Genomic DNA, 27,508 nt, shown 5'->3' with positions numbered 1-27,508 from the left:
ATAGCCTGGCTTTCACCCCTCATGAAGAAAGAGCAATGTTCACGGCCCCTGCCTCTGTTTAGCTAAAAGAGTCTACCTTTGGGATTCTTCCAAAGGTCATCTCTCTAAACAGGAACTCAAACTCTCACCCTCCCTAATCACATAACTATTTAGTGCACATTTGGTCGACTATTAATTAATGTTGCTTCTGCAGAGAAAGAGGCCATAGACAGACCGGCCTTTAGTGAGCACCCTAGGGCCTGGCCAGACTTTGAAGAAATGCACACATTGAGATATTAGTTGAAGCTCAAAAACAATAGGTGCCTGTGCCCTCTAAGTAGCTTGTATGTTGCAGATCTGACAAGTCTCATTGATTTAAATGGCTAGAACACTGCCTGGATTTTAATCTCCTTCACCTTTATACCAAGGAGGTCGCCGTTTAAACGCTTTTACTTAATAATGTAAACACCTGTCACACGACAGGGGCAAAGCCATTAAGGAGAAGGATTATTTAAAGCAAAGCCCCTGAATACAACATTACTATTACTGGCTTGTCCTCAGTTGCCAGGGTTTAAGCAGAACTTGCTATCTTAGGACCAGAGGTGGTAGCCAAGTCATTGAGAACTCTGGTCTCCACCAGAGATCTGCAGAGCCTCCTCTCCAATGCAGACAGGGTGACCATCTGCTCATAGGCTGCCATCTCAATGACCCCAAATATCTGACCCACCATGACTGTTATAGCCAGAGCATGTGTTTACTGAAGTCCTCTATTAAAATGGAAAGTTGTTTCCATGAGGCAATAGCTTCTATTAAGCTGTTTTCCTATTGTTACAAGACACACAATACACTTTTTACAATCCTTGCATTGTTTATACTCACAACTCTACAATGTAGTGCTGTTGTTGACCTCACACAGTGAAGCACAACATAAGTAAGGAAATTTCTCAAGGACACAGAGTATTTCAATGGGAAAACAATTCAGATCTATAAGTGACTCCAATATATGCACTTTGGAACAATATGCCATGTTTGCCATATTGCTTCTTACTGTGTATTGTAAGTACCCATCAGTAGATCAGAAACCTTGCTCCCTAGCAAAGTAAAATCCTGGGATAGTGGCAAAGATGGGGAGAGGAAAACTAAACTGGCAGGCATGAAGAGATAGTTCAAGTGCTGGCTTTAAGCCTTTGGGACAGAATATGGTCATGAGGAAGCCCATGACTTAATCTCAGAAGGTCACACAAAAAGATGCAAAGATCAAAGATAAGAAACACTCCCAGAACCTAGTTTGGTGTGTGTGCAGGATGAAAGTACAGACAAGAGCTTTAAAGTAGGTCCTCTTCTCCCATTTTGTTCCTTTATTCAAGCTGAACCATGAATAAGAGATGTCAGAAGCCCCTCCCACACTCATCTGCCATACATCTTCTGGGTGCTCATTACAGCTGCTGATCATAGCTGCTGCTTGTATGAGTAAATCCAGATGAACTGAGGCTCTCAACAGCACTCAAAGCCCTGTTGTTATCTGGCCAAAAACCAGTTATTGATATTGTCCCAGTGAAGGAAGACATTTCCATGGAGCATCACAGATCTCAACAGTCACTAGTGTTTATCCAACTCACTGGTGTGGCTTATGAAGACCCACTTTGTCTTCAGCAACTTCCTCTTTTGTTTTAGCGAGCCAAGGCAATCTCATTGGCTCAGTCTGTGCACCTCAATTCAGTGACACGTTCAGTTGTGTAAAAGTGAATCACCACCGGTTAGGCTTAGAGGAAGAGAACTGTTAGACTCTATGGGCTAGGGGTAGAAATTAGTACACAGTTATGGAAAATAACAAGGAAGTTCTTCCAAAACCTAAAAACATAAAACTACTAGAAGATGCAGCTCTCTCAGTAGTGGGTACATATGCAAAAGAAATGATACCAATATATCAAGAGGCACCTCCCTGCCCCTGTTCACTGTGGCACTACTCCAAATGACAATGACGCAAATCGACCATGGTGTCCATTGGTGGATGAAGAGGTAAAGAAAGTGTGGTAGATGCTCACAATGGGCTTTTTTTTTCAGGCATAAAAAAGAAAACTCCCGTAATTTTCATCACCACAGACGGGCGTGGCAAGAACAGTTGTTCATGGAGTGAAAACAGCCAGGTACAACTATGGAAAGAGCAGCCAGCTTCACTCACACAGAGCCGCTTAAAGGTCAGCTTCACAGAAGCAAAGAGGAATAGTGCTCACTAGAGGTCAGGGAGGGGAGGGAGGCTCTGCTGGTAGAACAATGGCTACCAAACTACAGGTGGACAGCAGAAACAAGCTCCAGTGTTCTACAGCATCACAGAGCAGCTATAATTTATTACATAGTTTATTTTGAGAGAGACAGAGACAGAGACAGAGACAGAGACAAAGACAGACAGGGAGACAGAGAGAGACAGAGAGATTCAAAGTTTCCCAACACAGAGAAATGAACGAGACAGCAAAGCTAATGACTCTTACCTGATTGCTATGCATTGTCTCTATGTATGACATCATCACCCGGTGTTCCACAAGTGTATGAGACTACATGGCAACAGAAACACAACAAAGAGGGGCCGGTGCTATACCCTAGGGGTCGAGTGTGTTCATGCTAGCCTGGCAGTGGTAGAGCATGCAGAGAGAGGCAGATCTCTGAGTTCAGGGCTAGCCTGGTCTACAGAGCAAGTTCCAGGACAGCCAGGGACAGCTACACAGAGAAAATCTGTCTTGAGAAAGGAAAAGAAAAAAGAAAAAAAGAAAAAAAGAAAAAAAATGCTTAAAAGCCTTTCAGTTAAATCCTCAGTTTAAAAAAAAAAAAAGAAAAAAAGTTAAAGAAAGTGAAAATGGGTAAGGAAGCTCCTGGGCCTGAGAAGTTGGGAGAGGCCATTTAGACATTCAAATTGAGGAGTTTGGAGATGACAAGACACCTGCTGGGCAAAGGCTGAAAGAAAAGCATTCCAGGTATCGCAGTGAACAGCAAACACAGAGTCCCTAAGTAAGGTCTTGGTGTGATCCAGAAACTGAAAGGAGAAATATAGTGAGTGCATCCTAACTGAGGGAGAAGCCACGGATGGAAGCAGGACCAGGTCACACAAGGATGTAGAGATTTCCTTATGCAAGCACAGATTTCAACTACTGTCACGGCTCTAATAATTGAGATGTGGTCCTATAAGGATTGATGACAGTGAACTTGACCTAGACTGGAGGTCAGAAAAGGCTCCCGGGGAAGGAATGTATAAGGTGAGATAACTGAAAGGTTAGAGAAGCATGCGCAAGAGCCCTGAGACAGGGAGTCACGAGGAGCATGACACTGGCAAGAAGGGAAAGAGCTCTGAAGGTAGCCAAATGATTACAGAGTGTCCCCATGCACTTCAGGTTTTCTGTGCCCTTCATTGCTGTTGACCGACTTTAGCACTCTCGCAAGCTGCAGAAAACTAGCAGTACTGTTAAGTGCTTCTTATCCATAGAAAACACAAGCTAATTTTGCCCGTGTGGTACAATTAATTATCACCCTGTGTAAGCATCTAGCTTCATCTCTATTAACAAATTCAACTCATCCTTTCTTTATTGTCTCTATATACGTATGTGTACTTTTGAAATAGTTAAGATCTCTCTAGTTCTCTCTCACTAATCAGTAAAATTAATTATTTCATTGAGACATGTTTTCTCTTTATGTGACAGGTGTGGCCTTTAATTTTTTGTGTTTTCTTGGCCAGGCAGTAATGGCACATGCCTCAAATCCCAACACTCAGGAGGCAGAGGCAGGTGAATCTCTGTGAGTTTGAGGCCAGCCTGGTCTACAGAATGAGTTCCAAAACACCCAGGCTACACAGTGAAAGCCTGTCTCAAAAAGCAAAGGAACAGAATTTTTTTTTCTTTAACCATATATACTGTTGCCAAAGAGCCGATGGGAGATGAATATTCAGACACAGTTGTAGCCAATTAAAAGTCTTTATTCCAGCCCTCCGAGACTATACTCAAGTATTCAGGACCCAAGTGTAGGATGAAGTACAACCTGGTATCCTGTTCTGCAGCTTCAGGGGGAGGTTCTGCAAACACAAGCAATTTAACAGAAGCTAAGTTAGCTGGGGTATCTTGACCTCAGGTTCCGAAAATAGAGTTGGGTAATTTTCTATGTGATTCTCCAAGGAGATCAAATTCTAGTAAAACCTAAAATGGCCTCATACAAAATGGAGGAAACTCTGCGCTCTTCTGCCCTGTCACAATATGAGGAATTATAAAAAGCAGAATAATAGCAGACAAATAACATTACCTCCAATAAAATTTTTACTCAGATTATGATGATGGTGGTGGTGGTGATGATGATAATGATTTTGTTTGTATAAATGTGCTAAATATCATAAGGGGCATACTTTTGCTGAAAAAGTGTTCCTTCTTATTGAAGATTCAAGCTTACCTCAGTGAAATGTGCTTTTTATTAATTAAATTAGACAATCCCCTTTGCTCGCAGGCTGGAGAACAGAGAGAAATATCTTCCATTTCATCTTTGGCTTTCTCTTAAAGGCTACATTACGTTTTTTTCACTCTTAAATCGCTGAAATTACCACACACAGGGAGCAGGCACTACTAGCGCTGTTTCCAATGCTAAATCACACAGAACTTGAGACGTTTCGGCCAACCTCGCCCACCCGGAAACTGCAAACTAGGGAACACAGGAGGTGCCTATTGGACTGAGCAGCTAAAGTAGAAGCCAGAACACACCAAACCAAACAGGCTACCTCACGTGTCCTATCCCAGTCCAGCTGGTAAAAATGCTGTGGTTTCTCAGCTGCCTACAGAAGGTGTCAGGCGCTCTGTAAACAGAAAATGTGGTACATGTACACAATGGAGTACTATTCAGCTATTAAAAACAATGACTTTGTGAAATTCTTAGACAAATGGATGGAACTAGAAAATATTATCCTGAGTGACATAACCCAATCACAAAAGAACACACATGGTATGCACTCACTGATAAGTGGATATTAGCCCAGAAGCTCAGAATACCCAAGATACAATTCACAGACCACATGAAACTCAAGAAGAAGGACCAAAGTATGGACACTTCGCCCCTTCTTAGAAGGGGGAACAAAATATTCATGGAAGGAGTTACAGAGACAAAGTGTGGAGCAGAGACTGAAGGAATGACCATCCAGTGACTGTCCCACCTGGGGATCCATCCCATAAACAATCACCAAACCCAGACACTATTGTGGATGCCAACAAGTGCTTGCTGATAGAAGCCTGATATAGCTGTCTCCTGAGAGGTTCTGCCCCAATGCCTGACAAACACAGAGGTGGATGCTCTCAGCCAACCATTGGGCTTAGCACAGGGTCCCCAATGAAGGAGCTAGAGAAAGGACTCAAGGAGCTGAAGGGGTTTGCAGCCCCATAGGAGGAACAGCAATATGAACCAACTAGTACCCCCAGAGCTCCCAGGGACTAAACCACCAACCAAAGAGTACACATGGTGGGACTCACAGCTCCAGTTGCATATGTAGCAGAGGATGGACTAGTCGGTCATCAACAGGAGGAGAGGCCCTTGGTCCTATGAAGGCTCTATGCCCCAGTATAGGGCAATGCCAGGGCCAGAAAGCAGGAGTGGGTGGGTTAGTGAGCAGGGGGAGGGGATAGGGGATTTTCGGGGGGGAAACAAGGAAAGGGGACAACTTTTGAAATGTAAATAAAGGAAGTATCTAATAAAAAAAGAAGAGTAAATGGAATATAGAAAAGGATTTATCATGGTGTCTAGCCTTTAATAAATAATATAAAAATGTTTGTGTTACTGATATATAAATCTGATTTCTTCCTTGTACAATATCTCCCATATATAAAAAGATATTTAAAAACCAAAATTAAATTTAAAAAAAGAAAAAGAAAATAAGAGCAACGTAGGACCTGATGCTCCAAGGGGTCCATGAGGTTGGACCTGTGTAAATCACACCTCAAATTTCACCAACCTTCCCCTCCATCTCAGCCCCTCCCCCCAACCTCACCCTGTAAGGGCTTTGTTGCCTCCTTTTCTTTTTCTCCCCATTTTGGGAGGCCAAGCACTCTCTGATGACCTCTGTCCTCAGTAGCCCTTCGCCATGGTTGGTACCAACTGCACAACACCCTACAGAGTCTTCTCTCTCACCAGGTCTGCAGAGACTCACTCTTGATTTCCACTAATTCCAACCTTCACTGGGTTGATTTGATGTTCAGGAAAATGAGTCTTCACCAGCCCCTGGGTCAGTTGGATAAAAGCACATTAAAGCTGGGTGTGGTGCTTGTCTGAGCGTAAATTCTACCTGCCATGGTGAATTGAGGATGTTCTCCCATGACAGTTGTGAAACAGTAACGTCTATCACATCAGCTCCAGGACATCACCATCCCCAGCTGTCGTGATGGGCTACAGGGAGACCCACGTCATGAAACCACTGCACCCTTGCTCTACAGCACCAAGAACTAAAACATCCCATTCTTCAAGTCAACTACTAAAATGCAAAAAGAGTAACGTAGAGTCAGCTACCCTTCTTTACCAAGAACCAGCCACCAGAACGTGATTGACAAGAGTAAGATCTCAAAGGAAGCCAGGTAGAAGATCCATCAGTGATTGTGCAGCCGACGGGCAGAGAGCATCCAATCTCATAGACAGCATCTATAATATAAAAATCTATGGAAGGATATTTTACATTGTAGGCTGAATGCCCTTATCTACTCCTCTGAGACTGTCTTCCTGGTAAGACAACAGAGACTGTGTGTGGACCTCTCTCTAGTACAGCATTTGAGAGGTGCCTACAAAATGGAAGACACCCCCTTCCCGGGGAGTTCTGTTCATCATCAGACCTTCCATCCACTCTCCAAGCCCTGCCAGCTCTCAGTGGAATGAATATCTCTTTGCAAATGTGGAGCAGGATGAATGAGCTGGCACTGCTTGCAGAAGAAGCAGCAGGCTGGCAGACAGCTTCTCTCCAGATTGAATTGATGCTGGGGGCACCTAGTCGGAGAGAGCACTGTCCCCAGGAAGTATCCGTCCCTTCTTAAGCAACGCCTGTGCACACCAACTTTAGCTCTCAACTTCTGTAATATTTCTCTGTTATAAATTGGCAGGCACAGCGTGTGGTCAAGGAGCCATTACAAGCCCTCTTAAACAAGATCTTTTTTTTTTTCCCAGAGACTTAATTTCTTAAAACGTTAGAGTGATTGTTCCGGTGGAAAGTAGGACAGTCTCTTTTTGAGCTTGCCAGACAAAAACAAAACTAAACAAACCAAAAAGTACAGCCTGCAAAACGAAAGGAGAGCTGGCGCCTGGAGGCCCTCCTCCCCACGCTGCAATACCCCTGAGCTCTAATGAGAGCAGATTCGATTCATGTCCTCTCAAAACCAGGCAGCAGCCAGTCTGTGTCCTCCACTGTGAATTGAAGCTGGTTGTTTAAAGGATGGCCTAAATGTGTGCCAGGAATAGGATTTTAATCCACGGGAATGCAATCACTGCAACCTTTGGGGGAGCTCAAAGTAGTCTATAGCACAGCAAATGAAGTCTTTGCACCACCCTGCTTCTAGTGGGGAGGGCACCTGTAGAAGGGGACTCACCCAGCCATCGGTAAAGAAGACATTGCCTGGCTCACCCTCCCATTCATCCTATACGATTTCAAGTACCTAAAACCACAGGTGGCCTGTTCCAGGGTTGGGTATATGAGGTCAGAGACAGCAAGCAACAGGGCTGCATTTACATGGAAGGTTCATTCCATCAAAGCTTGGCAGTTAGGTCCAGAGCAGTGAGATTCACCTCAGAGGGGCATCCACAGCAAAGAGACAGAGGGAGAAGAAGGCTTGTCACAGTGAAGAATGATGGTCAATGCAGGGAGGTGGCTTCTGGGACTAAATGCTCTGGAGTCCACAGGAAACTATTGTCCAGACAACCCAAGGAGAAGCTGTGCTAGAGAATAGACAAGAGAAGCAGAAAGGAGAACCAGGGAGGAAGGGAGTTTGGACAACCACTCCTACAAGATCCCAGCAGAGGTAAGACCCGAATGCTGAAGGATTCTCTGGGAAGCAGTCAGGTGTGGCCTCTCAAAACAAAGCCTGCTGCTTTGAGAGTGGGCCCATGGGGGCTGGGGAAGGATCCCAATGCATGAGCATAAACATTCAGGATCCACAGATCCCTCTACATCTTTAAGAAGGTATGTTCTAGAAAGGAAGCAAAACAAGGGCAGTTGTACCAGTGCACCCTTCCCAGGGTTCCTCTAGGAGCAAAGGCTGATGTCATAGTCCCATCCCCACCCCCACCCCATCCCACCCCACCCCATCTAGTTCTTATTCTGACTTAGAAAGGAGGGAGGGAAGGTAAGGGAGGGAGGGAGGAAGAAAAAGGAGGAAGGGAGAGAAGTCTGAAACAGGCACTTTTACAGCTGGTTTCTCTGATTCAGCCCCTGTAAGAGCACAGACATTATGTGACACCATTTGCATCCCTTTCTGCATGGGTGTAGGAAGCCACATACACCATTACAAGATGGCACTGGCTACCACTGGCCACCGCCAGTTCAGGTAAACAACCAATGTGCACATGTGCATAAGGGCTTTCGCGCCAAGTCACAGCCCATCCCGGGGAATGTAAATGACGTACTGAAAGCACAACCAATCAGGTATAGACACGCCACTCCTAGGCCTATATAAGCAGCGCCAGTTCTGGGGCTCGGGGTCTTTCGCCTTTGCTATCAAGCTCTCCCAATAAACGTGTGCAGAAGAATCCTGTTGTGGCGTCTTCCTTGCTGGCAAGTCGGGCATCCACGAGTGGTGCTTCAGGCATGAGCGAAGACCCCCTGTTACAGAGAGGATTCAGAACTGCATCACGGGGAAGGAGTAACGCTGTTGAGAAGAATCCGACCGAGTTGTGTTGTTCTTGAGCATCTGGTAGCCAGTACGGGGATGATCTCTCGGATTCAGAACTCTTCAGCTGAGGAACGGTGGTACCGGTAAGTCTCCCAAATTGATCCCCGGGTAGATTCTCTTTGCTGGGATGTCCTATTTTCACCGACCAAGCAGGGCAGAGATATCATGAGCCTCTAGATTTCAAAGTAATCAGGAATTTGGCTGAGTCCGTGAGGTCTAACTGCCTCCTATGCTGTGGCTCAAGTAGAGGCCTTGAATAGACACTGCATGATGCTGTCCAATTGGGCAGTCTTGGTGAAGGTATGCCTTTCACCTGGGCAGTATTTAGATTGGAAAGCCTTCCTTATTGAATTTGCAAATGAACAGGCAGGGGCTAACACTGCTGCAGGAAATTCAGCATGGGATAGGGATATGCTGCTTGGCCAAGGTCGCTTTGCACAACAACAGACAGGATATCCAGTGCAGGTGTTTGAGCAGGTGAATCAGATTGCCATAAGGGTATGGAAATCATTGCTCACCGGTGTTGATGGTGTTGATGTGGGAGAGAGGCTCTGTTTGTTTCCCCAGGATCACCGACAACAGCTGTGGGTCCCAGAACGGCTGACCAGAGCAATTCAAAACAAGCAGAGCTATGAGGACGTGGATATTCCTGTGGCTGGGAATGCTCCCGCTAGTGAGAACCGAAGAGCTCTGTGTTCCTGAGGCCCATGCCATTGATACATTCAAGTGTTTCCTCAATTCTTTCCCTTGCCTCAGGGCTGATGGGAGCCCTGGGATGTATGCTTGTAATAGTGTGTGTGTGTTGTGTGTTTGGTGTATGTGTCGGGTGCAGTTTACCTCTTGGCTTACCTCTGCATTTTCCTACTTTAAGGAGTAGGTGGGAGTTGTTCTTTTTGGCGCTGCCATATGCTGTGGATTGGTATTCATGCTTTGGTTGGTTTGCAAGTTCAGATCTCAACAGAAACGTGACAAGGTGGCCATCACCCAAGCACTCATGGCCATTGAACAAGGGGCCTCCTCTGAAGTATGGTTATCCATGCTACATAAATAATAGGCATTCGAGTCCTTAGCTCTAGCACCCCACGGGTCTGTGTACCCATTGCACTGGGATGAGTTAAGACTCGATTTCCTTGATCAGCCCTTGCACATCGCTGAGGCTATGCCCATTGCACGCGATAGGGTGATCATGGACTGCCAAAAACGAGATCCTTCTTGATCGTTGCGAGCTGAAGAGGCTAGCAACTAGATTGTTGGATTAGGCCATAATAATAAAAAAGGGGGAGATGTGGGAAGCCACATAAGCCATTACAAGATGGTGCTGGCTACAGCCGGCCACCGCCCATAAGTTCAGGTAAACAACCAATGTGTGCATGTGCATAAGGGTTTTGCACCAAGTCATAGCCCATCCCGGGGAATGTAAATGACATACTGAAAGCACAACCAATCAAGTATAGACACGCCACTCCTAGGCCTATATAAGCAGCGCCAGTTCTGGGGCTCGGAGTCTTTTGCCTTCGCTATCAAGCTCTCCCAATAAATGTGTGCAGAAGAATCCTGTTGTAGCATCTTCTTTGCTGGCGAGTTGGGCATCCACACATGGAGTTTTCTTTCTGCTGACAAATGAACAGACTGAAGAACATAAACAAGGCTCAGTGGTCACAACTATGACCTGAAAGTTTCACCATCCAGCCCCCAGTTCATAGGCTAAGGCCAGTGTGATGTTCCCAGAGGTAAAACCTTTGAACCACAATTAGTCCATAAGGCAGAACCCTCAGATATGAGACCTGTGTCCTCACAGGAAGCAGAGGGGAGAGATCTCTGCTGCATCTCAGCAGGTGTACAGAAGGAAGAGTCATTACAAGCCAGGGCATGAGCCCTTCCCAAGAAGTCAAAGCAGCCAGTATTTCAGTCTTTGCTTTCCTAGCCTCTGGAACATCAAGAAATAAATTATTCTTGTGTGAGTCACTAAGTCCAAGATTGTTTTGTTACAGCAGACTAGCTAAGACCATTACACAACTACCGAGGAACAGACCAATGCCCCGCTGCGGTCGGTCTGCTTTCTGCCTCCCTGTAGCATCTTCATCAACTTCTCCTTGTGCAGGACCATCGCAGTAGAATCCCCCATGAGGTCCCCTGTCTCAAACAAGCACTTCCATGTTCATCTTTCAGTTTAGGCTATGTTGGGAAATGTGGAACCTTAAGTCTTTAGGTCACAAATCCCAGAGGACCAGAGTTCACAGACAGTCCAGGCTACACAGTAAGACTCTGTCTCAATAAAACAAGACAAGCAAACTAAAGCAATCTTTGAGGAATTACAACATGTAGTGTTGATAAGTGGCTCTCTTACACTCATGCTAGAAATACCACATCATGCTATCATCATCCTGAATAATAATTTATTAAAAAGAAAATGTATACAGTTCTACAGTAACTCTATTTCTGGCATTCAGCTTTAAGAGAACTGCGAGAACTGTTTAGAAAGATTAAAAATGGATATTCATTAATAATGATAATGTTTAAGAGTAAAGATTTGAGATCCTTACAAGTCTAAAATTACATTCATTGACTAAGTAGTTACAATAATAGCTGCAAAACGATAGTGTAGTTTATTACATCTTGTATTAGAAAAGACTTGGGGATGCACGTGCTGTGCCACAGAGTTTAAATGAAATGATACAAAACTGTATATCAAGTGTATCATCCCCGTGATGAGCAGATGCAAATACTCTTGTTTACCATAGCCCTTGCTCTGGGATGAAGGCTATGTAATTCATTGCTAATTTCCCTTATGTTCTTCAAAACCCATTGTGTGAGTTACTTTTTCACATTGCTGCAACAAAACACCCAACAAAACTCATGGAAGGAAAGATTTGTTCTGGCTTACAGGCATGGTCCACTGTTTAACGAGATCAGGGTGGCTGGTCATGGTGTGTGTAGAGCTAGACTTCCTCTTTTTATGCAGTCCAAGACCCCAGCCCATAGAATGCTGCCAGCCATACCTTAGAGTATGTCTTCTCACCTCAAGTAATTTAATCTAGGTAATCCTCGCTGACATGTCTGGGGGTTTTCTCTTCAGGGATTCCTAATCCTGTCAGTTTGCCAATACTAACCACCACAAGCCATCTATATTGAGTCCCCATTAATAATGAAATGAAACTTTCCTTTCTAATATTTGTACAGGAGTCTCTTCATTCCCCAAATCTTTGCAAAGAATCAAGCATTCTGATTTGAAGGCATTCTCTAGCCTCAGATCCAGGTTTGAGCTCAGGCCCTACGGTATTGACCGTACCATTATCCCTACTGTTCTTGAAAAACTCAGTCTCTCCAAGTGCTTTTAAGTTTTGTTTGAGAGTTTTCAGAAGTAGAAACCATGCCTTAGCCATTTCTGCATCCTGATGCAAAGTAGGTAATCAGTGGATGTTGATTAGCAAACACAAATGCCCAACCTTACTCCCTGCCCTGACTGTCACAATTAGAACTTAGCCCCTCCTGTCAACAGATCAGATAAACCCCACAGCATCAATCAGTGGCAACGCTTTTCCTTGTTTCCTGGGTTTTGAAGGATCCACTTGATCCTTAGATCCTGGGAAAGATCACAACCACGCCCACCTTTTACCCATCAGGAGGGAGATGAGAAAGTCCCATGGCACAGGGAGCCCTTCCTGCACCTGGCACATCCACACGTCTATCCTCTGGACCATCTTCACTCTGTCACTGTCATGGTTACAATGAGCAGATGGGTTCCAGTCAAGAGTGTTGGGCCAGTCATTTGGTCTGCACACTGTGCTTCATACAAAGTAGCAATTCAAAACCCCACCCAGACTCGTAGGGAAGCCATCCCGGTTTCTGAATGATCACAAAGGGCCAGACCCAAGGAAGATAAAGAAGAGTGCTTCCTGCCACGTACCTGTGCCAGCCACTACCATATGGGTGCAGAGGATGGCACGCTGCCCAGCTGCTGCTGCTAGCTGAGTCACATAGCTAGCAAACAGAATGTGGCCAGACAGAGCCCAAATCTCCAGACCTTCAAATCCACTAATGCCACAAAAAAAAAAAAAAATATATATATATATATATATATATATATATATTGAGTCACTTGAGTCAGTTTCCCTGGATCTCTCAGCTAAAACACAGTGAAGTCACGATTTAGATCGAGGTGGTATGGCACCAAACTCAACAGCGTTCACACACACACCTCACAGTTGCCGAACATGAACAGGACCCAAAGTCAGACATGTGGTCAGTCCAACAGGTGTCTTCCAGCAGCAAGAATGTGATTTTAATTAATATTTAATTAATACAGGAGACCAAGTATGGCGTATTATTAATAACAAAAAAATCCAACAACCTACACATTGCCATTTTTACTCTAAGGATCTGGACAGAAATAAATTCATAGCTGGGCATCTGCTGTCTCCGGGCTGACATGGCTGCCTCTGGGAAGAGAACCAGAAGGAGAGCTGGAGGGCCTGAGGAGACAGCCATAGTTCATCTCTGATGGCTCTGGATCGTTTGAATTTTATAAACGTGTGTCTTTCAGTGATTCTGGAAGGAAAATGAGTAGAATAAAATAACCTGTTTAAAAGCAGAGTTGTGTGTGGGTGAAGCCTTCAGCTCGGGCCGTACGCCACCCCACGCCCCGCCCCCCAACACTAATGCTTCTTTTACAGAACAGAAAGCAACCCCAGAGGGCCCAGCCTGGGTCAGAAGGAAGCGGCTCCTTCGGGTAAAAGCACGGCTCTGTAGCCACGGCCTCTCCCATAAGCTTGGGTCCATCACACTCTGACAGTGTTTGGCACATAGATCAGCGTGCCCTGGTAGCCAGAGCTTTGGCTGGAGTCCGAGGTCATCTCACTCACACGCCGGCCACCGTGGTGCATACCAGTAATCCCAGATCCAGGCAGTAGAGGCAGGATGATGGGAAGGGCAAGACCAGCCTCAGAGACCATGATTCGGGGACTAACCTGTGCAATACATGAGACCCTGTCAAAAACAAGACAAAACAAAACAAAACAACAACAATAAAAGCCTCTGTTGTGTTGGGATGGGATGGGGTGTGGGCAAGATGTTGCTCTGAAAATGAGAGAGATGGCCCAGTACCATGCTACTTGGGAGTGGGATTTATACTGGGCACAGGACTGGTCCAGGAGTTCCTCTCTGACCTGAATCCATTGTTCTCACCATTGAGACACACGGTCCTCCATGTTCAGTCTGTGCTTAGATTGGCAGAGGAAAAGCTAAGACTTGCACAAACAGACTCTATGTGCATGGAGTCAAGTTTAAAACGCTCTTGAGTTTGTGTTCCTTGGATCGCTAACCCAAGGCTACCCTCAAGCTTTTCCATTAAAGGAACTATAACCCACGGGGACACCGTCGCTATGTCTTAGGAACCTTAGGAGGTCTCCTGCAACAGTCCTACAAGGTGGCTTCTTTGCCAAATGTTGACCAAGTCCCTCACTGTATGTCTCAATTTCCTCAGCTGAGCGATTAACTGTGGAGCACCTCCACCTCCACCTCCACCTCCACCTCCACCTCCACCTCCACCTCCACCTCCACCTCCACCCGGTTGCTGGAGTTACGGGATGGAGATATTCACCTATGGCCAAAAATGCTCACTGTCAGCCATTGCCCGTTCTCTCGTTCCTTTGTCAATAACGGTGTAAGCTTACTAAGCACACCCTGGCCAGCTATGGGACCCAGTCTGAACCTTCACTACAGTGACACGTGGCCAAGCAATCAATTGCTTGCTGGTGAATTGGGAAGAGAAGGGATGTGGGCAGCTGTCAATCTCAGATAAACAATTTCCACACGGTTCTCTTTCCAGCTTCCTGGAAGGCGGAAGGTGGACATAATGACAGCAGATGGCATTTGACCCCAGAGCATGATTGATGAATAAAATATAGGATATCTAGGTCCCACACAACCTCAGGGAGCAGTGGGGCCACTTCCCAGATCAGACTTCCTTAAAACAAACAGTCCCCTTATTTTATGAAATTCGTGGATTCTGTGTTCTTTATGTGAACACTAGAGCTGGAGTCTGCACTAACATGATTCCTTTGAAGGTATAAGTGGCCAGGCCAATTGATCTTGTTCTGTTAATTTCACCTGCTATGCTGATTCAACAGTGCATCTTGTCACATATCAGTGGCCCTCATCAGCCTACAGCTTCTGCTTCCAAGGTTACACCAGCACTCGGTCACACGAGTTAGGCTGTGAGACTTGCTCCAAGCAATCCTCAGGCTGCGTTCCTTCTGTTTGTATAGCAAGAATCCCTGATAGCTCGCTTTCTTTGAAACTAAAACTTCAGCGGGGCATTTGAAAGCTTGGCAAATACTGGCTGACCAGGCCTGTGATGACAGCCTGGCATAGGTCCTTTGCCTATCCAGATCCAGGGGGGGAACAAAGAAAGCTAGCATCCCTTTCCTTCAAAATAGCCTTCGACGGAGCAAGCAAACATTCAAAATTGAAGAGCTCACTGGAGGTTGGTGGGGGTTGCCTTAGCTGGGTTCATTTGTTTGTGTGTGTGTGTGTGTGTGTGTGTGTGTGTATCTGTGTGTGTGTGTGTGTATATCTGTGTCTGTGTGTGTCTGTGTGTGTATCTGTGTCTGTGTGTGTCTGTGTGTCTGTACTATGTCTATGTGTGTGTCTCTGTCTGTCTGTATGTGTGTGTCTGTGTATCTGTGTCTGTGTCTCTGTGTGTATCTGTGTGTGTGTCTGTATCTGTGTCTATGTGTGTCTGTGTCTGTTTGTGTCTGTGTCTGTCTGTGTCTGTGTGTGTGTCTCTGTGTCTCTGTCTGTATGTGTGTTTTTATGTATCTGTGTCTATGTGTGTGTTTGTGTCTCTGTGTGTGTGTTTCTGTATCTGTGTCTATGTGTGTGTCTGTGTCTATGTATGTGTGTGTGTGTGTCTGTGTCTGTATCTCTGTCTGTGTCTGTATCTCTGTCTGTGTCTGTGTGTGTGGAGGGATTCCTTTCTTCCATACCTTCTTTGGGTAAGAGCAAGGAAAGTTAGGTAGGAGGAGCTATAATCAAAGCAACCTGTGTTCCACCTCATTTCCCACCAGACATCTCATAGCCTATGACAAGCTGTCCCAGTATCTGTGAAGTTTCCAAACTGCCATGCTCCCCCACCCCACCCCACCCCACCCCCTTGGACTCATGCACTTCACAGTCTGTTTGCATGTTAGTACCTCCGGGTCCTCTGGGCCGCACTGTGGATGCTTGCCCTCCAACGGGGCTTTCTACATCATCTAGGCTGGGTTCAGAAACCAACATTTTACCCACGATGAATTTTGCCTTTCTGCATTATAATTATGGCTTTATTCATCTGTGTCTGTATCTGCAATGTTGGCATCAATGGAGGTGAGGGTGGGAGTTCCTGTCTATGTCAGTACCACAAGCATCTAGCAGGATACCTGGCATAAAGCAACACACAAGAAACAGTCACTGAATGTATCAGAGTTATCTCTCCATCGTGGATCCTAGTATTTCTTGCTGTGCCAAGCTGGCAGATGAAGTAATCCATGACTCTGTCTCCAGGCTTTGAAGCATGGAACAAAACATCATCCTGCTGGACATGATGCTCAACATAAAATAAAATAAAATAAAATAAAATAAACCCTGCCCAGTTATTCTGAGTGATCCAGAATGGTCTTCTGGCCTCCATGCATACACACACAAACACACACTCACATTACACATACATACACACGTACACATACATACGTATACATATATATATGTATATATATATATATATATATATATATATATATAGGGGGCTGGGTTATGTTTCTATCTAGTTTGTTTATCTAATGCTCTATAGTCAGCCCCTTAGCTTTCGGCACGCGGCCCTTCTAACGTGCCACCCATCATCCCTCTGCCCTAGGCTTCCTGGTAAGCAGAGAAGATTCCCAGGGAGGAAGCCTTCAGCCCCATGGGACAGAGCTTGTGAAATATAAGATTATTAGTCTGTGGCAGCAGAAATAAATCCAAAAACACAGCTTCCGCAGAAACTTTTCTGCGCTGGCCTCATCTGCTGGAGCTGCGAGACCTTCGCCCTCCCATTGCGGCTGGCAGGAGGTTCCGAGAGCCGTGGCTGCAGCATCTGCAGCAACATCTGCAGCTGACTTGCAAATACCAAATGTGGATACAAGTCCTTCGTTCGTTCTGTGTGGTTTTGCCTCATGAAATCCTGAGGAGTGATTTTCCACATCTCTGAAAACACAGAAGTAGATAAAATCATCTCGCTGTTGTTTCAGTGACAGAAAAAGTAGAGAGACGCTAGCATCCGGAACCACACAGAGTGTATTACCCGGTTAGTCAGGTGGAGCAGCGAGGACTCCAGAGCGTGTGCTTCTGGAACTGACAGAGCACCTGGCACATAACAAATAGGACCTGGAAGTGTTTATTAAGTAATTAAAAGAATGAATATATCAAGGAATAAGCAAAAGAATATAAAGCAATGTGGCTCGAACCCGAATAATACAGGGTTTCTTCTGAAGAATAGTGTCAGCCCCAGACATTATCTACAAACTCCAATTTAAATAAAGGTTGCCTTGGCCCCTCGGGATGGTCCTTGGCGATAGGGGTTAAGAAGGTACAGAATCGATGAGACACACTCCAGGAGTCAGGTGAGAAGCGGAAGCTGACACGTTTATTGCGGGATCGGGATGTGTTTTTATACGCTCCACCGGTGCCCCATTGGTCCAGGGCATCTCGTTCCCTGTAGCTGGTACCATCCGATCAGTTGTTCTGGATGTCATTCATCCCCAGGCATTAGGCGGATTTCAAAGATTGCAGAAGTGGCTGTAGTGCATGCGTGGGCCACTAGGGGTCGCCAGTCAGGATGCTGACTCGTTCCTCCTACAATAAATATGGTCAAAAGGAAAGTACATTTGAAAGAGGAACACTCCTTCATTGTTGGTGGGATTGCAAGCTTGTACAACCACTCTGGAAATCAGTTTGGCGGTTCCTCAGAAAATTGGACATAATACTACCAGAGGATCCAGCAATACCTCTCCTGGGCATATATCCAGAAGATGTTCCAACCTGTAAGAAGGACACATGCTCCACTATGTTCATAGCAGCCTTATTTATAATAGCCAGAAGCTGGAAAGAACCCAGATGCCCCTCAACAGAGGAATGGATACAGAAAATGTGGTACATTTACACAATGGAGTACTACTCAGCTATTAAAAGGAATGAATTTATGAAATTCCTAGGCAAATGGATGGACCTGGAGGGCATCATCCTGAGTGAGGTAACACAATCACAAAGGAACTCACACAATATGTACTCACTGATAAGTGGATATTAGCCCAAAAACTTAGGATACCCAAGATATAAGATACAATTTGTTAAATGCATGAAACTCAAGAAGAACGAAGACCAAAGTGTGGACACTGTGCCCCTTCTTAGAATTGGGAACAAAACACACATGGAAAGAGTTACAGAGATAAAGTTTGGAGCTGTGACGAAAGGGTGGACCATCTAAAGACTGCCATATCCAGGGATCCATCCCATAATCAGCTTCCAAACGCTGACACCATTGCATACACTAGCAAGATTTTGCTGAAAGGACCCAGATATAGCTGTCTCTTGTGAGACAATGCCGGGGCCTAGCAAACACAGAAGTGGATGCTCACAGTCAGCTATTGGATGTATCACAGGGCCCCCAATGGAGGAGCTAGAGAAAGTACCCAAGTAGCTAAAGGGATCTGCAACCCTATAGGTGGAACAACATTATGAACTAACCAGTACCCCCAGAGCTCTTGACTCTAGCTGCATATGTATCAAAAGATGGCCTAGTCAGCCATCACTGGAAAGAGAGGCCCATTGGACTTGCAAACTTTATATGCCCCAGTACAGAGGAACGCCAGGGCCAAAAAGTGGGAGTGGGTGGGTAGGGGAGTGGGGGGGGGTGTATTGGGGACTTTTTGGATAGCATTGGAAATGTAAATGAGGAAAATACCTAATTAAAAAAAAGAAAAAAGAAAAAAAGAAAATGCTTCTCAGTAATCAGTTACCAGGGCAGAATATAACTATATATTTACATTTATAACTGATGATAATGTTTCATTATTACTGACAGAGAAACACACTTTTAAAGAGTTCCCGTAGACTCTACACCACTCTCGTTTTGCCAAGAGTCCAAACTTCAAGGGACCAAACAAAATGGTAAGCTCATGACAAGCCTGGCTGTGAGTAGGTACTGTCACCTCACCTTGGGGACCTCGTAGTCTTTTTCCAACTCTCTAAGGACAATGTAGTGACCTAGTCATGGGCAATATCCCACTCTAGAGAGAAAAGGATGGCTTGGATGGGAACCAGGGACAGACATAATACAGAGGCTTTCTAGAGCGGTGGGTTCTCAACCTACGGGTCACGACCCCTTTGAGGGTCAAACGACCCTTTCAGAGGGGTCACATATCAGATATCCTATGTATCAGATATTTACATTATGAGTCAAAACAGTAGCAAATTACAGTTATGAAGTAGAAACAAAAGTAATATTATGTTTGGGGGGAGTCACCACAACATGAGGCTCTGTATTGAAGGGTTACAGTTTTCAACTTTCTAATACCCAAGGCACTTCAGGTCAACTCCCTGTAGTTAAACCGAGCTAGAGTCCAACAGGCTGATCAGAGATGGCTCTGCCCAGGAGGTGAACTGGGTCCTAGGGCTGAAAAGGACTTGAAGGTCACAGAAGAGGGCTTCCGCCATGAAGGAAGTGCTATCTATAGAGCCAAAGCTGCTTCTCAGATTAAATCTACTAACAAGTCAAGCTGTGAGGGCTTTGAAGACGATGGATTTGAGCACCTGTGCCCAGGCAGGACTCCGTGACAGACTGCAGAAGAACTAAAGGCACTCAGATTCCTCAGGGACAGAGGCGTCCCAAGAAGGTGGATGAAAATAACTTTGTATCTCTTTTGTGTCCTCCAAGAAGCAAAACGACTTCATTCCCCCCAGATCCTGGCTTCTCAAAGGCTGCAGATTGCCTCAGGTTCTGTGACTTCGTTCCTGTGTGTTCTTAAGTCTTAAGTCCCAGCAGCTGACCCTCCTCCTCAGCTCCATTTGAAGAAACAGGTTCAGCCTAGAGCATTCCACTAAGGGCTTTGGGAACATGATTGACATTCAGAGCCCTTTGAAGGGAGATGCCCAGGAAGATGAGGGGCTGGAAATCCTGCCACATGAAAGCAATGGCAACACCTAGCTTGAAACAGAGAAATCTCAAATCACCCAGAGTCAATGCACTTAGACAGGCCGTCAGCGCTCACTGGAAGAATTCTTGGAGGAAGGTGAATATGTTCAACATACAATATGTACCTCTATCAAAATTTAAACAGAAAATATGTATGTTTTTAATATCTATGGACCGAAAAGATATCCAGCGTTCTCCTGTTGTCCTGTTTCTTCTCCCACATAAATATTGATGGTTCTGCCCAGAATATCTCCTAAATTGCTAAATGCAGACTTAGCTGGTACCCCTTCATTTGTTTCCCTTCCTACGCAGTGACACTTCAGCTCCCGCACAAGCAGGATTTGCAATATATTCACAAACAGAACTGGGAGACGGATCAAAGCTGCAGGAGGCGTGGTCATTAGGAGCACGGGTATATCCTTCTAAGCTGGCTCTGAGGTCAGTGCTTATGACAAAGATGAAGTGAGATGTTGGCATATTTGGGGAAGGGCAGAGAAGTTGGTGCTGTGATAACAGACTTGAGCTGCAAAGGGCAGCCTTTAAGGAAGGAATGGAAAAACTCTAATCTACAGCCTAGGAACACTTATTAAGATGAGATTTAACCAAAGACCATAAAATCTTAAACGGTAGATAATAAGGTCAAGCCAAGTTACTATTTTCAGCTCAGAACAGATGACGAGACAGGAGGGCATAAATGAGAATTAAAAGAAAAGAGATTCAGAATAGATCAGAAGGTTACCAAAAATAATCAATGGCTGAAATGACTTTCTGGACTCGTTCACTTGTGCTGAAAATATTGAGTCATTGAAAAAGTAATGAGATGATATTCTTGGGAAATGGAATAGTTAAAATGAATGGGTTCAGACGAAGCCAAAGACTTTAATCATCCTAAAAAGAAACACTAGCTAGGGCAAGCTGAGGTTTCAATCTAGGGAGATAACAAGATAGAGGCTAAGAGGCCTTTGCTTCCCACATTCCACAGGATTAGCAACCCCTTCAAAGGTGCAATACTACCAAGTACTCCCAAGGCCTGCTGTGAATGGTGCATCCTACCGGATCCTAGCAAGAGAAATGAGCAAGGCACATACTAGAAGAGAGAGCTGTAGAGCCACTGTCAGCCAAGCTCCCACGCACCTCTGAGATCATTCCAGTGAACCTGCAAGGGCCACATCTTCTCACGCATAGTGTCAGGGACTGAACAGTCTGGAAGTCTAGATCTGCCATTGGGCACTTGTAATTCTTAGAGAGCTCCAGTCACCTCTGCAGGCTCCAGCCTCCTGCTCCTTCCCTATTGGATCTCCTCATCTCCTCTAGAGCTAGACCTCATGTGTCTGCTTCCACTTCTCCATGGCAACCCATCAAACACAGGCAGTGTAAGGTGGGCTTTCTTGCTTCCATATTAAATACTGCCATATCCTTCATATGACATGATTTCTAGATGCTTTGCCTTCCTGGCCATCCATCTTCCATCAAAAGACTCTAAGCATCAATCAGTTATGCGCACACACACACACACACACACACACACACACGAGTAACCCCGTATAGTATTTATTGATACATGCCTATTAATCTGTATTCTTTTTCTGTACAAACCATATCTGTGAGGACAACAGCCTTGCTAGATCCTGAGAGTCCCCCCAGGGAATCATCAAACCCAAGGATAGTACTGGAAACCATCATATGTGTCCCAGGGACAGCCTTTGGCAGGGATGGGCTGTGACCAGCATCTTTGTAGAAAGACAGGGAATGATTCCCGCAAGCCTTTGTACCATACAGAACTCTCCTCTGGCAGACCCACAGGCCTCTCATTTGGGACAACTAGGATGGGAAGGAGATGGTGGCAAAAATTCACACAGACCTCCCCGTCTGGTGTTCATTCCAACGTCTGCCGTTCGGTAAGCAAATGTGTTGGCGGGATTCAGGGTTCTCATTGTGACGTAATACATATTCAGTTGTCAGAAATCTGGACAACAGAACGGGGTGTGTAAGAACCAGTTCGTCAGGACCCCACCACCTATGGAAAGAATGACTAAGACTGTGCTAGAGGAGTTTTGCCAGTCCGTTTCTTTTTCATGAATATGCAGCTGTGTCCCCAATGAGACATAACTTTACCATATTTTGTTAGCAAGAAAATCTGCAAGTTAGAGGTCGCCGGCCACTTTCATGTCTAACAAGCCATCTTGGGACACTTTTTTTGCCTCCTGGAAACCATCATCCTAAGTTTCTTTTGGCTTGTGGTTTTCAGCTGAAAGTACCCAGCGTCCAGAGACCAGAATGGCTGCCAGGGGGGCAGTGTTTCTCTTGCCCCCACATACACTGCCCTCCACCGCTCCCTCAAAACTGAAGCCACCATGCCTGGGACTGGTGAAGACAGTGTGAAAGAGGCCTCGAGAGGCCCTCGGGATAGCATTTAAGGTCTGCTGTCTGTGTCTTCTTCCATTCGCTAATAATAGGTTCAGCTGGTCTAACTCGGGTGCCTCGGTCACTAACTGTTGATGTTTGAAGGTGTTCGGGGCTCAGTCCTGTGCTGAGACTGGAGCCTTGTAGGGTATACCATCACAGCATCGTGGGCCTGATTTAAATATCAGCTACATCAGGACCCAGAGCAATGTAAATGGGGAGATAGAATTGAACGGGAAGTTCCTTCCGGAGAGGCTCGAAAAGTCACCAATAGTCTTGACAGGAAACTCCGAGAGCCACAAGGTCTGTACAAGGTTCATCCCGCCAGCGTTTTATCATGGATTAGAGAGGAGCTCCTTGTCTCTTCGGCTCTCCACAGAGCATATCCGCAGTCCATGATGGGGGGTTGGGGGGTGGGCAGGGGGGTTGTCGTTTTCTTCAGTGGAGAAACTATTGATAAACCATACATGCTCCAAATAACCTCTCGCCCATACAAGGAATCTTAATTGGACTCAGTAAGTCAAACACACACACACACACACACACACACACACACATGGGGGCGGAGGAAGGGCATCAAAGTAGGATGTGGGCTTGTTGGAAAGTGGGGGGGGTTCAACAGGAAAAGGAAGGGGATGAGACAGGGAAGAGTGTAAAAAGGACTAAAATTTATGATAGGCATTGAGGAAACTGTCAAAAATAAATACAAATGATTCTTAAGACTCATTATTTTAATTATGAGTATATGTGGGGGAGGTATGCACCCCTCAGTGCAGGTGTCTGTGGAGACCAGATGAAGGTGTTGTGTGCCCTGAGTGTGGAATTGCAGGTAGTTGTGAGCCTTCTGGTCTTGGTGCTGGAAATCAAATTCTAAAGGACTCTTAACCTCTGAGCTACCTTTTAAGCCCAGTAAACAAAATTAGTTTAAAACAACCAAAGCAATAGGTCACTCCCAGCCTACTGACCTGAGCCCAGTGGCCAGACCACACACACAGACACAGATGGATGCAGTGGCACACATCTGTAATCCCAGCACTCCCACCACAAGATGCCAGGCAGCCTGGACTACACAGGGCTGTGGCAGAAACAAGACAAACTCTCCCCTCAACAAAGTGGAAGGCAAAGAACCCATTTCCTAAACTTCCTCTCTGACCTCCACCGCATACATGTAGCACACATGTGCACGCACACCCTAAATTTAGAAAAGGCAGACTCTGGATGCAAGAAGAAATATATCTGGATGTGCACGTGCACATAAGGGAAATACGAGGAGGGTGGAGGTCAGAGGAAGAGGAAGGGATGGAAGAGGGTGATGGGCAAAGAGGAAGGAAGCATCGGGTTCTCTTATATGCAGAACAAATGCTCTGTGCGCGTGTGTGTGTGTGTGTGTGTGTGTGTGTGTAGGGGGGACATAAAAGCAGGGGACTGTCTGGGTGAAGGGGATCTAAAGCAACAAAGAAAAGAGATATAGAAAATGGAGAGAAATGTGCGCAAAGTACAACTATATATATATATATATATATATATACACACATATACATGCATGCATGTATGAAAATGTCATCATGAAAATGTCATCATGAAAACCCTTACTTTGAATGCTAACAAAAATATTAGGGCATGGTTGCTGTCTCTCCCTGGCTACTCTCTTCCAATGCCTCCCTCATACAGCACTTGCTCAGGCCACAGGGCCTTTGCACATCCTGCGTCTTCACTCACAGGCCTCTCTTATCACCTGATGAACTCACAGTTTAGCATCTTGGCAGAAGGTCTGGCCGAGGTGAGTCTTTCGTTACACACACTAGGAGAATTACATTCTTTCCCTCTTAAGTAAGACACTGACTAAGTCATGACGTTGTTTGATAGCTTTCTCCCCAGCTCCATAACACACCCATGGCAGGGTGGTACAGGTCTATTCCTTTCTACATTATCCCCAGCACGAGCCTCAGACTTGACCCTCAGTTATATAGCCATTTGTTAAATGGATAGACAGACAGACAGATGGACCCGGCTCCCTGTGGCACAGCAACAGCACCGTTGGCACTCTGGGTAGAGGGTAGGGTACATGGAGCCACCTGCTCTTCTCCAGTGAGTACTCTAAGTGGTTAAAACGTAAGAGCTGGCTGGTCCTCTGAACCTCAAAGTAAGGATGAAGTTTGCCCGATGCGGCTGGCAAATTCAACGATGCTGCGATTGGCCTCTGCTCCCTGCTTCCTCTCAGCCAGCTCTAGTCATCTATCTAAGGACGTCTAGCCACAAGAATCCGTGATTAGAACCTCTGGTTCCATGGTGTCCTCAGGATAAAGGCCATGGTTAGGATTAACCATGATGATCAAGGTGTTTCCTGTTCTGGCCCTTGCCTGCCTTCTGCAAGCTCTCCGCTGCCACCGATCCCCCTGGCCACACACACGTGCAATCATAACACCTGCAGCCCTGAAAGTCTCTCTAAACACCAGGGGCTCACACACCTATGGACCTCTCTCTTGCAAATACACAAACTGCTTCTCTGTCTGAAAAAGTTCTGCTCATCCCGTTAAGTCCAATCCCGCTAGACAGAGATCACAGCCTCCTCTCACATGCCGGTCACCTCCAAGAAGTCCTATTAGCTTCAAAAATAATAAAATAAAGAAATATTGTAACCCCAAAGAGAAGTGAAGACTGAACAGTGACCAGATGCAAGAGCAGGAGAAAGTAGGGGTGTCTCCACGTGATTCAAACAGGTTCACCAGGGAGGGAGAGGGGAGCAGATGATGGACAAAGATCCTGGGCCTAGAACACTGGGAATTTAGCAATAGAAGAGAACTCCAAACAAAATAAACAAACAACAGAACGGTCTCAGCACCAGCGCCTAGACAAAGTGGAAAGGCTTTGCAGGAAGAGAGTGGCAACTCTAGAAAGATCAAACTAGAAATCGTGTTTCAACCAAGTGGGGGCACAGAGTGGAAGAAATGGGAAGTGTGTTTGAATCTCTTCAGAGAGATATGCAGGCAAGGAGAAAATGGAGGATGAGTGGGATGAGACCTCTGAGGGAATGGAGTCCGGAGCACCTTAAGAATCTATGCGGTTGGGGATGAAGGAATGTCCCCTCCCAAAAAAAAAAGCAGTCGGGGGTCCCAAGGTTACCAGTAGGACACAGGAGTGACATCAGGGGCCTCTCTGCCTTGTCTGACCCACTCCGGGACAGCGTGTGACCACAGTGCCCTCTCGTGGTGAGAGTCGGCATTACATGAGCCCTCGTGAGGCCTAAGACACTGGGATCTCCACTGGACAAGCACCCAGAGCCTTGACTTTGCAGGGAGAGAGAGGCAACTCTATAAAGATCAAATTAGAAATCGCATTTCAACAAAGTGGGGGCACAGAGTGGGAGAAGTGGGAAGTGTGTTTGAACATACAGTGGACTCCTGGACTGGCTTGGAAACCATTTGGACGGGGCTTTTGTCTTTTCTTGTACTTGTCCTTAGTGAAGGCAAAAATTAAAAGTCACGTGACCTGCACCAATTATCCAAAGCAAAAACTATGCCCACAAAGCAACCGTGCCCGCGTCATCTTATTCACACATGTTGTGACCTGCCAGGTTGAGACCATAATACAGACAGCGTGGTCCAGCGGGCACCTGGACGACTGCAGGCACCAGAGCCTCTCCTTTCTCCAGCGGAAAGGCAGAAAAGGAAACAACCAACCTCCCTCCCGCCTCCCCCGTGGGGGCGGGGGGGGGGGGAGGAATGAGGCGTGAACTGAAAGATTGTCTGCACAATGCTGCCATCTACCGGAAAGTTCTGGAAATGCGCCCGCCAGGCGCTGGCCACCTAGGTATTCCAGGTCCTTGGCTCAACAGCAGAGCCATGCCCACGATGCTCCAGCATCTTCATTAACGGTGGGTTTTCAGGCTTCGGAACACATCACTGACTCGCTGGGGTAACTCAGGAAAATAAGTAGCTGCTTATTTAGATTCTTTGGTTTGAGGTTTTGTTTGGGTTTTTTTTTTCATGTTAAAACAATAAAACTTCTAAAAAACACTCCACTGTGGAGTTTCCAATAAGCATAAAAACAAGGAGCACAAAACTCGCTGCGGGCCAGGATAATGAGCTGGCAGTCTCAGGGTACAAGTTCGTTGTCAGCCCCCCAAAGCTGAAGTACATGGCGGGAGGGCTGAAGCTAATGGCCTGTCAGCTTCTTGGGATTCAGTTTATCTGTAACATGAAGGTTTGGAGGCTTAGTTGGCTCATCCTTGGGAAAAACTGAGAGAAGTTTAAAACTACGTGACTACCAGATCCGACCAAGTGTAGACTCTAGTCTGAACCGAACAAAACAACAAGCAAAATGGCTATTTCCAAGAACTCCCGGTACAGAGATGACCCCATTCTCCAGATGCAATAGATCCTAGCACTCCGGGATGCCGCCCCAAGAATGCTGTCCCCTTCGTAAAAGTGCTCCTGTTGTTAGGTGAGGTGCTGCAGCCTGCAGTCCCGGAATTAGAGAGACAGAGACAGAGAGATTGAGAATTCCTGGTTAGGCTGGGCTACAAAGTAGTCGGCTAGCCTGGGCTATATAAAACGGCCCTATTTCAAAACTGAAAAGGGGAGGGGGGAGATGAGGAGGAGGAGAGCGGAGAATGTAGTTAAGTCTGTGCACTACTTGTGGGCCATGCATGAACGTCTTGGTAAGATGCCCAGCACTGCACAAACTGGGTACCGAGGTACACCCCTGTAATCGCACACTCAGGAGTTTGGACACAAGAGAAGTAGGAGTTCAAAGCCATCCTCACATATATATCATGAATTTGAAACAAGCCTGGGCTACAAGATAGCCTGTCTCAAAAAGAGGAGGAGTTAGAGGACGGGTGTGGCCTCCTCTGTCCCCAAAGAGCTTCCAAAGAGCCCCAAGGATCCCTGGTTTTCTAAGTCCCATCTGTTGGCTGAAATGTGTTTCAGTCTTCCTACTACTAAACAGAACACGTTCTAAACATTTTTACAGTGACTATGATTTTTCCCAAGATTCCTGTTAGCAAATTAAATACAACAGAGTTAGTTTGCAAAGA

The sequence above is a fragment of the Mus caroli genome, unplaced genomic scaffold (genome assembly GCF_978045245.1).
Source record: "Mus caroli unplaced genomic scaffold, Mus_caroli_1 scaffold_4, whole genome shotgun sequence".
In the NCBI taxonomy this organism is placed as follows: Eukaryota; Metazoa; Chordata; class Mammalia; order Rodentia; family Muridae; genus Mus; species Mus caroli.
This window is presented reverse-complemented; position numbering follows the sequence as displayed.